Genomic DNA, 12,349 nt, shown 5'->3' on the forward strand with positions numbered 1-12,349 from the left:
CCAAGATGGAGTCCTGCTTTCAAGAGGGAGCCTGTTCTGTCTGTTTCCTCCTTCAAAAGAAGGACGGGTAAGAGAGGATTCAAATATTGTGAGAGGCTGACCCATGGATGATGATTTTAACATTATTTTTTATTTTTTTTAATTTTTAATTATTGATTTTTTTTCTCTTCCAAATGGAGTCGTGAGAATGTAGCTCTGTGCTGCACAGAGAGCTAGACTCTCAGGACTCCATTTGGAAGATTTTAGTGTTTCAAGTGATTTGTGATTCAGGTGATTTGAAATTCAAGTGATTTCCCTTTCACATAGCATAAAGACAGTAAATTGGTTGATTCTGATAATGATAATGGTTTTCATGGTGATTATATTCAAATATTTAGTAAAAAGTGGGAAAGTTTTTCTTAAGATTACAAGCCAGTTGTACTTGTAATCAAGTACTTTTATTGCATTTAAATATAAAGCTCTAGATTTTGATATGCTATGGGAAGTAGGTACTCTAATTTAGCAGTCTCTCTTTTAATATATTTATTCTTTCCTAAAAACATCAAAAATATATTCCCCCTCTCCTTCATACCAGGTAAGATTAGAGAATGATAGAATGAAATACTATCTTTAAAATATATACAACTATTGTGGAAAATCACAGTGGTAGAATTATGTACTATGAACATCAATGTAGGCACTTTATTTAAGATTTATGAACTATGTATTTTCATTTATGGGTGATAATATTTTTCTTCTTAGCTATTTTCCCTCCTTTCATTAACTTTAATCTTAATAGCTCTCCTCTATAAAGTATTTACCAAGAGTTCTTAAATACATACATATTCATTTAAATACTTTACATATATTTATAAAGAAGGCAAGTGCACATAAATAATGGGTTGTTTCATATTTATTTTTTAGCCTCATTTAAGTAAAATGGAGCTAAACTAAAAACTGTCATGAAATATCTTTCCTGAAGAAAGATATTCAGAAGACAGTTTTCATTATTTAGGTCATCATCAATGAAAGGCAGACATTGAGGCCAAAATCATGAGTCAGAATTAGAAGGGTGCTTTGTGTGAATGAGTTGAAGAACTATAGGTAAATTGTAATGGAGGGAGGAAGATCAGTAAAGAAAAACAAATTGGTATAAAGCAAATACACTGAAGGATTTATTGTGTATTTATTAGAGATGAATTCTTCCTTTGAATCATTTCCAGACCCAAGCCATTTAGATGCTGCTAATACTCCCTGCAGAGTCACCCATTTACTCTTGGGATGATTCAGTCCACTCATCTGACTCTGATGGGAGAGACTGGTAATTGTGGCCTCTGTGAGGCTGTAAAGCAAAGGGTGCTTACTTCCATGGGCTTGTTACTCAGTGGTTCTGTGTAGGGCTGGCAGAAAATTGGGCCACGCATGAGTTCCTCTTGAATTAGTCAACCAGACTACAACTTAGCCACAATTGAGAAGACTTTCTAACAGCTGCAGAGGATGTTTGAACAAGCCAGATTTCCACAGCTTTCCACAGAGGAATCCTGATACATTTGTCACTTCCCAAATCAATCAGTGGCCTTGCTATTTTGCTGTTTCCCAATAGCTGGTCTACTACCCCCAGAAATTCTGAGAGCCTGGCCAAGGAGGCTGGGCAGTCAGCAGAAATATGCACAACAACCAGAATTGTCAAGCTGCATGAGCTCTCCCTTCAGCTAAGAAACCTCAGACACTATCATGATGCAATGCCCTGGAATATAAGCAAAGAAATTGTCAGCATAAAATATCTTTGTATGCTTGGCAGTATAAAAGATGCAACACGCAGAGCAATTAATCTGATTGTTATCCAGAGAAGAGAACAGAAGGGAGAGCCTGGCCTGGCACACCTTTAACTATGTCAAACACAAAACAGTAAAACAACAAGGGTCTCTTTGGAACATACTTTATCCTATTCAGTCGCTTTCTCATTTGACTGTAACGACCTCGCATGACTTGACTTGAAACAATGTGGCTGAGCCCAGGATTGGGAATCACAAAATGTGGAGTCAAGCTAGCGTTAAACCTGTGTGTCAGCATCTGAGTGGCATTGTGTCCAAGGAAATATGAGGATAAATGAGATGATGAATGAGTCAGTGCTTTGTAAACGGTCTGTAGATACAAGGAAATGATATTATCCTTGAAGTTAAGCCAAGCTTTTAAGCAAGCTGCAAACCATTTGTCTGACTTGCATCCATGAAGATTCCCAGATATGTATGAAGAAAGAAACCCAGTCAAAAGCCAGACCTCTCCAGTTAAACAGGGTGAGGACTTGGACTATTCTGATTTGGGCTTTAAAGGAAAAGATGACCCTTGAAATCTGGAGAAATCTAGGACATGTAGGTTATGTAAGCAGCTCTTTGAAATGCAGCAATTATTTTTGGTCAGATAACAATGGAGGAAAGTTTTTGTAATTCTGTTATTTGTGAAATAAACAGTACCTGTTCAGGGACTGGAAATTGAGTGATGCTGCTTATTTGTAGAAGCAGCAGCTATGAGGTAGCAGTTTTGACATGACTGTGAAGCTATGGACATGAGAGAGAGATTATTATCCAACAGACAATAATTTTATTTTCAGACTCTGGAGCAGTTTAGTCTCAATTTCCCATGATGTATTAAATATGTGGACATGCATATGCACACACATCACAAATTAAAAAAAAAAAATGCTTACAGTAGGGCAAGACTCAGGAATTTGGATGAAATTGTGAACAACACTATTGAAGCAGCTCTAATTTTAAATTCCCTCTTGCAGCTGCAGCATCCTGCCCTATTCTCTATGAATACAACACATTGACTTAAATAAAAATAGTTATCTGCATCATGCTTCCCTGTACCAGCTGCAGAATTCTCATAAGTCTTTGATTTACTCTCTATTAGTGGTATAGAAATAGAGCCATTTAAGATGAAAATAGTAATGCCTCTTATTCCAGTCCCTCGATCCTGTCAAGTTAAACCTAATGTCAATTAATGTGGCTGGTTTTATATACTCAATGTCTTGCAATAATTTATAATGAAAAATAATCTGAAAAATTATATGGATGTATATATATGAATCACTTTGCTATACACAAGAAACAAACACTAAAACATTGTATACCAACTGCAATTCAATAATTTTTTAAATTAAAAAATGTAACTTTCATATTTAACAAAGGAATAAATCTGATTCTTTCTGTGAAGCAGGGGGGAATCTTTTGAACAAGAGGCTTCTTCTCTGTTGTTCACAGGTTTGTCTTAGAGTTGATTGTAGAGTTGACGTCTTTTATGGCAGTTCCTGAACACTCCCAAATGTTTTTTCTTTCTTTTTGTCCTATACAGCTTCTCTCATTCTCCTGTCCATCACTGGAAAAATCCCTTGACAATACTTTCTCTCCACTGACCCCTACCATAGATAGTACATGTGTAGGTGCTCAATCACTTCCATTGTGTCTGGCTCTTTGTGACCCCACAGACAGCAGCCCACCAGGCTCCTCTGTCCACTGGATTCTCCTGGCAAGAATACTGGAGTGGGTTGCCATGCCCTCCTCCAGGGGATCTTCCTGACCCAGGGATTGAACCTTCGTCTCCTGCATTGTGGGTGGGTTCTTTACAGCTGAGTACCAGGGAAGCCCTCATAGACAGTGCACAGAGACAGAAGTCCCCTCAGGTGCCCCTGCTTTCTGTTTCTTCGCTGGAAGCCTCTCTCTAGAGTGACCCACAGCTTCATCCAAGCTCCTTATGATCAGAGGCTGTATCTTCATTTTCTGCGTTGCATATCCCTGGCCCACATCACTTGATAGACCCTTAATAAAAAGTAATTCAACAGACAGAATACACTGATGAGAGTATTCCTTGTTTTCTCATGTGATACACTGCCTGGTATGAAGCAGGTGCTTAATAAGAAATCTATGTTGAAGAAGCAAATCCAGTGTGCTTTTAGTGGTCTTTCTTACCTCTGTTGGCCATGAAAGGAAGAAAACTGTGAGGACAGGAGAGATGTTCTCTTCACTGCTCTCATCAATGCTGTAATAAACTTAACAGTACGTCTGGCGGTGAATGGCCATCTTGGTTCACATCTGGCTCACCTAACCCACTTCATCTCTTGCCTCTCACCAGGCTTTTACTCTCTACCCCACATACTGCCCACATTAGTACTACAGACATAACGTATCCCACTCTCCCTTTGCCAGTTCCTGATGTGTTTCCCTTCTATGAGAAATGTCCCTCAAACCTCTTCTCCTAGCTTCTTCAGCCTTTAGGTCTTGGGATTGACATCACAGTCTCAGATGATCCTTTCCTGATGTATCAGGTTGAGATTAAGGTGAATTTTTGTGTTGTTTTTACATACCGAGCTCACTTTGCTTTCATAACCATGTTGTTGTTTAGTTGCGAAGTCATGTCCGATTCTTTCAACCCCATGGACTGTAGCCTGCCAGGCTCCTCTGTCCATAGGACTTCCCAAGTAAGCATACTGGAATGCCTAGACATTCCCTTCCTCATGGGATCTTCTCGATCTAGAGACTGAACCTGCATCTCCTGCATTACAAGCAAATTCTTTTTTTTTTTTTTTGATTGATTGATTTTATTTATTTTTTTTTTTTATTCTTCCAATTTTATTTTATTTTTAAACTTTACATAATTGTATTAGTTTTGCCAAATATCAAAATGAATCCACCACAGGTATACATGTGTTCCCCATCCCGAACCCTCCTCCCTCCTCCCTCCCCATACCATCCCTCTGGGCCGTCCCAGTGCACCAGCCCCAAGCATCCAGCATCGTGCATCGAACCTGGACTGGCAACTCGTTTCCTACATGATATTTTACATGTTTCATTGCCATTCTCCCAAATCTTCCCACCCTCTCCCTCTCCCACAGAGTCCATAAGACTGTTCTATACATCAGTGTCTCTTTTGCTGTCTCGTACACCGGGTTATTGTTACCATCTTTCTAAATTCCATATATATGCGTTAGTATACTGTATTTATGTTTTTCCTTCTGGCTTACTTCACTCTGTATAATAGGCGATCTAGAGACTGAACCTGCATCTCCTGCATTACAAGCAAATTCTTTACCGTTAAGCCACCAGGGAAGCCCCATAGCCATAGTTTATTGTAAACTATGAGATTTCCAGTCCTTTAAATCCCATTCTGCTGATGACTTTGAGTGTCATTTCATTTAAGATAAAACCTAAGATTCTTAAATGTGGAACAAGAGGTTTCAGGGGATCAAATGACTCTTTGCTGTGCCAGTCTCATTTCAGCCTTAGAGTCCTTGGTCATAATGTTCCTTCAGGTTGAAAAATTCTTCTACCTTCCCTGAAAATTCCTTCTCATCTTTTAGTCCTCTCTCAGAGCCTCTTCTGTTAACCCTGTAACTAGTTAATTCCTAGTTCAAAGTATTCATTGCCAAAATGATATGTCATTGGTCACGCAGCTCACCATGATGACCAACACAAATAAGATGTAAGTATATCGTGTTTTTGTTAAATCAGTTTTTTCCTCAATATTCAGTATAGCTCTATGCTTTAATAAAAAGGTCTAATATTCTGAAGATTCCTTACAGATTTATGCAGATAGTACTTTGTTTCTCTCTTCCTTCTCGTTAGGTTGTAACAGTTAAGACCCTGAGGTTTGTTGCTTTGTTCTTGTCTCCTTCTATCAATTAAATCCTTCAACAAGGTTATCAAGGTATTTGAAAGGGAAAATGTTGTTTAGCTCTCTGCAGTTGAGAGTGCCCAAGTTTAATGCTTGCATCAATAAATAATCACTGCAAGGTCATATTATTCACCTGGACAAATTGTATAAACTGGATACTCGTTTTAATTAAGCTCCAGAGCTCTTCCAGTTAAGACAGCTGTGGAAAGATGTGAGAGGAGAGAAAAATGGAAGTAGGGCATTTGAGCGTCTGAGCAAGAAAAAAAAAAAAAAAACTAATGGGGGAACTGAACAATCGATTCTATATTATATTACAAAGTCATTTTGAGATGTCGGATTGCAGGAACTGGTTTTCTCGATTTTCTATATGGCATCTAGCACAGTCTATACTTTAATGATCTGAGTCTTCTTGTGCCCAGAAACCTAGATAGGAAGGAATAAGAGCTGCTTGGTAAGCTTGCTGTGCAGATACATGAAAATGTTAGGGATAGAAATTAAAATGATGTGCAGAATCCAGTGGTGAGTCAGTGAAGGGATTTAAAAGTGATGAATAATGTGTGATCATTTCATTTGTGGTTTAAGCTGATTGAAGTCAGGGTAATTAATAATACCTCAAGAAAAGATTTAGAAATATCATGATTTTGTCTCCTACAGATACAAGAAATGATAATATTAAATATTCAGATCAACCACATATTAAGTTCCTGCTATATGTCTGTTGTTCAACGATAACCTTTCTATATTTTGTCTCTAAGCTTCCCATAACTCTATGAGATTCATGGTGGTATTGTTATTACCATTTCAGATATTAGGAAATTGGTAACTGCCCTCATGCCATATACACATTAGATGTCCGAGCTGGAAATTTGAACCTAGGACTACTGCACACCCCCAGGTGATTTCCTACCCACTTAGCCATATTATTGGTTTATTCTTGGCAAAAATCTTGTTGAGGCAGTGTCATTAGCCTCATTTTGTAGATACATTGAAACCTCTGTGTGTGTGTGTGTATGTGTGTGTGTGTGTGTGTGAGTCACTCAGTTGTGTGCAACTTTTTGTGACCCCATGAACTGTAGCCCGCCAGGCTCCTCTGTCCATGGGATTCTAGAGGCAAGACTACTGGAATGGGTTGCCATGCCCTTCTCCAGGGGATCTTCCTGACCCAGGATTGAACCCGGGTCTCCTGCATTGCAGGCACATTCTTTACTGTCTGAGCCACGAGGGAAGCCCTAAAATGGAAACATAGAAGAGTTCAATAACTAACATAAAGCTGTATCCCCAGTCAAGGGTGGAGCTCAGATTTGAACCCAGTAGGTTTTTTGTTTGTTTTTTAATCCTGTGTATACTCTTTTTTTCCTACTAGATTAGCTTCGGTATGGTAATCCTGTGCCATACTCTAGTGACTCTGTGGGTGAGAAAGCAAAGGATCATTCTATTTTTACATAGGAGGGTTAATTTCAAGAGTAATTTCAAAGGGTAAGTAAACAGATCCTTGGGAATTGTGGCTCCATATAAGTGTTTCTTAAAATCAAGGTCAGTCACACAGACTTACATTTCAATATGATTTGCTCTTTCCAAATTATTTCAATTTAATATCTATGCATAGAGGATAAGTTGGTGCCAAGAACTATTGAATCAAGTTACTGAAATTCAGAATTGATTTATTGACTGATTAATTTACTGTAACAAAATCTAGCCTATCCAGACTTAAAAAAAAAATGCCATCTTCACAATTCTGCCTCTCTCTTGCCAGGTAACAATGGGAAAGTCCTTTTATTTTTATATATTTCAGTATCCTTGTCTGCAGAAAGGAGATAATGCTAATGCTGATCTTATAGAATTGTGGGATTAAACTAGTTAATATATTTACAGTGTCAGTACAAAGTAAAATCTCTTCTTTGGCTTCAATCAACCATTATTTCAGATGCTTAGAGATAAAAAAAGATGAACCATTTTGTAAGGCTTAAGAAGGTAACCAGCCTCTTCAGAGAAGTCATTTCAAAGCCTCTGCTGAATTTTTGGACATGTAAAGGGAAGCCCTGACCTGCATTGACAGCAGGGGCAATGGAGAGCTCAATTGCTGTGCATTAGGAAATAGAACTTAGTGTCATTATTTATGGGTTTTTGACTGTATGTTTTTGCTCTTGTCCTGAAAGAGATAAAAGGAATGGGTTACATGGAATCACTAAATCTCATAGTGACCCAAGGACAAGCAATAATAATAAATTTAAAGATGTTTTTGTCCTTCTGATGTAAAAACCTTAGTCATCTCCTCCAGACTTATACAGTTCTATAGACACCTTAGTAAATATCCTTTCATTGTTTTAATGTTTGCCTTTGATTTTTATTTTATGGCTGCAGTTGTTTTTTAAAGTCAAAGAATGGAGTGGAGGACAGTGCCATAGCAGAGGTAAAGGAACATAAATGGTAGTCAGAAATAGGGGGGCAGAGGAAAATGCTGTAGAATATCATCTGTAGCCTAACTCTGATATAGTCCAAGTTGATTCTAATGTTAGCCACTAACATCCTGTGCTATCATTATCAGAAACTGTTAAAAAGTTGTTTTTTATTGGATGAGAGATGAGTGGCATTATATGCCCAGACTCTCTATTCCTCCATCTTTCATCTAAGGGTAGAAGACTCTCATGAATCTGGTATGCTTCTGCCAGCAGTGGATGAAACTTCTAGACCATGGCTCAGCCTTGGTGTTCCCGTTCTTTCTCCTCGGGAGGCAGTAGACCCTCCTAAGAGTGGAATGAGCATATGGTCAACCCAAGTAACTCCTGTCTGATTGTTCACAGAATTTTCACTGATTCCCCTTCCCACCTTCAACCCAAAACCTCTTCTCCCTCCTTCCATCAGAAGATAATGAGTTTCTCTTAGGCTGTTTCTGTGAAAACAAAAGATGAATGTCTCCCATTGGTTTATGTTCTCCTTGGTTCACACAGAGGAGAAGGGGCCTGACATCTATTAATTCAACATTTTTTTTTTTTTACTTTTTACATAAGGGAGTAAATTTATTGAAATAAAATATGTCCAGTTTAAATATATGGTAAACAGTAAAATATGTATCTGATCATAACTATAATTTTTAATTTATAAAATATTTGCTACAAATAGTAAAGCATATTAACATGCCATTTACTTATTCTAAAGGGGGAAAAGTCACCTGCAAAAGAAATTTTACATGCTTTGGGTTAAACTTGCTTCACCATTTTTAGGGGAATATTAGATAATAAAAAACATGACTTCAATAACTGTCTTCTCTAGTGACATTAACTATTACTCTCATATCCCTTTTCCTTCTTCCTTTCCCCCAAATTTGCTACATGTATTGATGAAGGTCTTGTATTGTTCACAGTACATAGCTTGGGGACTCTAGAAAATTTTATCTAACTTTCAATGGGCAATTGATAAGTTTATGAATAATGCATTGTTTCATTTAATCTTTTTAAGGCCTTGTATAGATAATGAAAGTGAGGCTTGTATAGGTAATGAAAGTGAGGTTTGGATATTTCTCTAAAATTACAAGTCAGTGAGTGCAGAACTAGGATTTCAATCCAGGTCTACATCCATATTAATGTTATAATGATGCCTACAATAATAGCTTCTCATGAATTAAGCACTGATTATATAATTGTTAGGGACTTCCCTATGGGCTCACCAGTAAAGAATCTGCTTGGGTCAACCAACTCAATTATCCTTGCCTGGGAGAAATCCCATGGACAGAAGAGCCTGGCGAGTCACAGTCCATGGGGTCGTGAAAGAGTTGAACATGACTGAGGCATAAACAATACAGTGTAATTACTATAATTATCTAATCTGATCTTCAGAATGACCTTTGGAATAGGAATCATTCCTCCCATTTTAGTACAGTAGGTACTTTGGTTTCAGCCAAAGCCAGTAAGTGGTAAAGCTATGAATTTAATCTGTATTCTTTAGTTTTCAAAGTTTTTCTTCAACTGCAATTTGCATCTTTGTGCCTGCCTCCAATTCTTATCCTTTAACTCCTAAAATCGCCCTTGGAAGCTGTTGGTACCCTCTTCTGTTTCTGCTGCTTCCCTCTTCTCTGTTCTTGACGCCATCTTCAAGGTTCTTGTTCACTCATGGTGCTCAAGTATTGAAAGATGATTCCATTCATTAATTTCAGTTTATCAAACTATTATAAAGCTTCTGGCCTTTATTTGTTTACCTGTTTTGAGCCTCTGCAAATCAGTATTTATTGTCTCTTGTAGAAGAAAATAGATCATTTCATTGTAGGTAAAGTGGAAAGGATTTAAAATCAAGCAACTCACAGGTGAACACAGATTATTCCTGACCTACCAGTGTTTTCCAAGACTCATTCTCTGACAGTATGAGGTATTATTTCATTTCTCAAGAATCTCTCCCCTCAAAAGTGGGATGTCAATTATACTTTTTTTTTCATAAATCTTGATGCTACTAAGATCCTAAAAGAGCTAATATGAAGCTTCTTGCTTCATGACTATACTTTTGCTGCGTGAGGTGATATAAAGTCCCAATTTAAATAGGAAGGAGGGGAAGAAAAGTAATTTTACCCACATGTAAAATTTATATTTAATAAGGAAACATTAAGAATCCACTGTGTATGGCAACACCAATACAATGTTGTAAAGTAATTAGCTTCCAATTAAAATAAATAAATTTAAATTAAAAAAGAATCCACTGTGTATGGATGAAACGATTCCCCTCTCATAAAGGAGTTTTCATTACTGTTGGTGGGATAGGTGCACAAAATAATGAAAAAATTTATTTTTGTAAATTGATAACATAATGCTAATGAGTATAATTTAGAAATTTTAAGAAGTGTTATTGGAATACAGAGAAGAGATTGTTGACTTCTAAAAGGGAGCAATGTGATGGACAGTAGGAAAACCTTCTCAGAAGGAGATAGTGTTTCAGCTGGTTCCATGGGTTTTGAATGAATAATGGTAGATCTTCAGGAAGGCCATTACTAGCGCAAGACAGAAGCAGATCATAGAAGCAATACATCACAGGATCAGGAGCAATATTTTGCTGTAACTGAGAACTGAGGTGCATAAAAGGGAGTAATGGGAATAAAATTGGAAAAACATAACTTGGGAAATGTTGAATACCAAGCAAAGGCATTTAGGTTTGTTTAGTATTCAACAAAGAGCTGTTGGAAAATTTGAAAGACATATGGTCAGAATTGAGCTTCAGTAGTATTACTCTGACAATAAAATCTAACATAGATTGGAATGGGGAGATTCCAAATGAAGCAAGTTGGGAAACCAGGAGAGCATTTTGGGGGAATGGTAAAGAGAATCTAAATAAGTGCAAGGTATGAGAAGGAAATGAGCCTCAGAATCAGATCAAGTAGGACTTGGTCACTAATTAGAAACTGAAGGTAAAGAGAGAAAGGTGTCAAAGGTGGCTGAATTCTAGAATCAATACTAGCATTGAGGAAGCCAGATAAACAGAACTGGGGAAAGGGAATTGAGCTTGGTGTATACTGAATCTGAGGCTTCAGTAGGATATCCAAGTGTAAAAAAAAAAAAAAAAAAACTAAGAAAAATTGGAAATATAGTCTGGACTATGAATTTCTTTGGGGAAGAAAGAAGAATATTCTCCTTTTAGTTTTTAAACTTATTTTTAGATAAGCCTGCAGTTGCAGTTCAACATAAGCCAATGTTTAGGAAAGGGAAGGAACAGAATAGTTGTGAAATTATTAGCTAGCTGATAGGTTCCATTTGAAAATACTTCAGAGATGTTTACAGTGTGTGTTTTCTATTCCTATGTCAGAGACATCTACTCTCATAAATATTTCTTGGGAGAGAATTTCAATTCATGTTTAAAATTGGAATGGTCAAGAAGTGACCATTATAACTCTTATAATCGAAATCTCATCTGTTGTAATTTAAGACTGTTCACACTAATTTTTAGAGAAATTTTCTGTTGTTAAATTCCACATTTTATTCAAATCTTTTCATTACGTTCTATGATTCTATATCCATTTTTGCATTAATCAGCTTCATATTTATATTTTACTCTTAAATTCGAATTTACTGAGAAGTATTGCCAGGAATTTCCCATTATTCCTTGACATGTTTCAAAGATTTAAATATTTCTCTCTTTCATTGTATTTACAGTATACTTCAACTTGGCATTACCTTGAAGTCTGTTTGAAATAAGCTGATGTTTCAGAAATTTAATGAAGATATTAATGACAGAACAGAGAACATTTCTTTTAACTTTTTTGTAATCTCAATCATTGGAAGGCAGAAATTAAAGATTACTTAGAAAAAACTGAAGTATTATTTTGAGAATGCTCTTTTTGTTTACATCTGACCTTAGGCATAAATAAATCTTTTAAATCTTTAGTATACCAGGTTCATCCTACTCTACATGTAGTTTTATGGTATAAGTATTTTTCTGCATTAGAAAAGAAATGTGGAAATTTTATCTGGAAATTAGCCATAAAAGATATCTATGTATAAAGGAAATATAATCCCTTCAAAATATGTTAATAATTCACTTTCCTTTGGTCATAATATAGATGCCTATCTGTACCATGTGTGCAAAAGTAAAATTTATCATAGATCATACTGTTTTCACATCATTTGTAATAATGCTGTTTATCCTTTCCCTTTTTTTATAGACTTTCGTTTTTCACTTAAGCTCAGTGACACTGAATACTGATGATTTTGTGCACATCACTCCA

The sequence above is a fragment of the Bos taurus genome, chromosome 5 (genome assembly GCF_002263795.3).
Source record: "Bos taurus isolate L1 Dominette 01449 registration number 42190680 breed Hereford chromosome 5, ARS-UCD2.0, whole genome shotgun sequence".
In the NCBI taxonomy this organism is placed as follows: domain Eukaryota; kingdom Metazoa; phylum Chordata; class Mammalia; order Artiodactyla; family Bovidae; genus Bos; species Bos taurus.